The sequence below is a fragment of the Pteropus alecto genome, unplaced genomic scaffold, assembly GCF_000325575.1.
Source record: "Pteropus alecto unplaced genomic scaffold, ASM32557v1 scaffold147, whole genome shotgun sequence".
Taxonomy (NCBI): Eukaryota; Metazoa; Chordata; class Mammalia; order Chiroptera; family Pteropodidae; genus Pteropus; species Pteropus alecto.
In genome coordinates this window covers 481175-482702 of record NW_006440648.1, presented here as the reverse complement: position 1 = coordinate 482702, position 1528 = coordinate 481175, and the positions used below count along the sequence as shown (strand labels likewise).

Below are 1528 nucleotides of genomic sequence, written 5' to 3'. Positions count from 1 at the left end.
TAGCAAGCTTGTGAAATAGAGTCGACAAAATGGAGAAAATGATCAGTGATATTTATGACAGAAAACTAAAAATAAATCAGAAGAGAGAAACCAAAGAATAAAAAATAATGAAAGAGAAATACAAGAACTAGCTGATACCATCAGGAGAGGAAACATAAGAATAATGGACATTATCAAAGGTGAGGAAAAGGAGCAGGGACTAGAAAGCATTTTCAGACAAATAGTTGAGAATTTCCCAAGTCAAAGGAATGAACTAGAGCTTGGAATTCAAGAAGTCAACAGAACACACAATTATCTCAATCCCAAAAGGCCTTCACCAAGACACATTTTATTAAAGTTATCAAAAATGAAGGACAAAGATAGAATTCTCAAGGCAGCCAGGGAGAAAAATATGGTAACGTATAAAGGAAAACCCATTAGACTATCGTCAGACTTCTCACAAACCTTACAAGCCAGGAATGAGTGGAATCAAATATTCAAACTTTTAAGAGAAAGGAAATATCATCCTAGAATAATGTATCCAGCTAAACTCACTTTTAGATATGAAGGAGAAATAAAGAACTTTCCAGACATACAAAAATTGAGGGTATTCTACACTACAAGGCTTGCAATACAGGAAATAATGAAAGGGGTCATCTCACCTAAAACAAAATGACAAAAAAAAAAAAAATACATAACTAGGAGTAAGGTGACTTCAGGCAAATAGTTCATTACTAAGAACAGGGCATTATAAGTTTAAACAATAAGAAGAGAATTGCTATAGAAAAATAGTAATGCACGTTCAGCATACATAGGGACAAATTGAGACAACAATGACTGAAAAGGGGAGGATTCAAAGATCCAAATTCATAAAGGAGAATGGAGATAAGGCACACGCAGAAGAAAATGGGCGACTGTATATATATAACTTTCTTTTACACATTCGTAATGGTAACCACACACCAAAGATTCAGAACTGAAGTATATAACATAAAACGAGACGGACCAGAGAGAAAACTCTCAGAAGCAAACCAAAAGGAAGAAAACACAAACACAAGGACAAGGAAGCAATGGAAACACTGAGCTACCAGAAAGCAAAAGATAAAATGGTTATAAGAAGACCTCATATTTCAATAATCACCCTAAATGTAAAGAGACTGAACTCACCAATAAAAAGGCACAGAGTTGCAGAAGGGATCAAAAAACAAAACTCAACCATATGCTGCCTTCAGGAGACACATCTCAGCTCCGAAGACAAATATAGACTCAAAGTGAAAGGATGGAAAATGATATTTCAAGAAAATTGCATTTGGAGAAAAGAAGGAGTAGCAGTGCTAATATCAGATGAAATAGACTTTGAAATAAAAAATGTAAAGAAAGATAATGCAGGACACATCATAATGATAAAGAGAATCATGCACCAAGAAGACATAACACTTATTAATATCTATGCTCCCAATCAGGGACCCCTGAAATATATAAAGTAATTACTAACAGAACTAAAGGGAAAAACAGACCAAAACATTATCATAGTAGGGGCCCTAAATAC

The 1528-nt window shown here is 34.4% G+C and overlaps 1 protein-coding gene across 2 annotated transcripts in view; it reads right to left on the bottom strand.

Moving 5' to 3' along the window:
* ZC4H2 (zinc finger C4H2-type containing) overlaps nucleotides 1-1528 on the bottom strand; it is a 72293-nt gene that overhangs the window by 23719 nt on the left and 47046 nt on the right. The window lies entirely within an intron of this gene.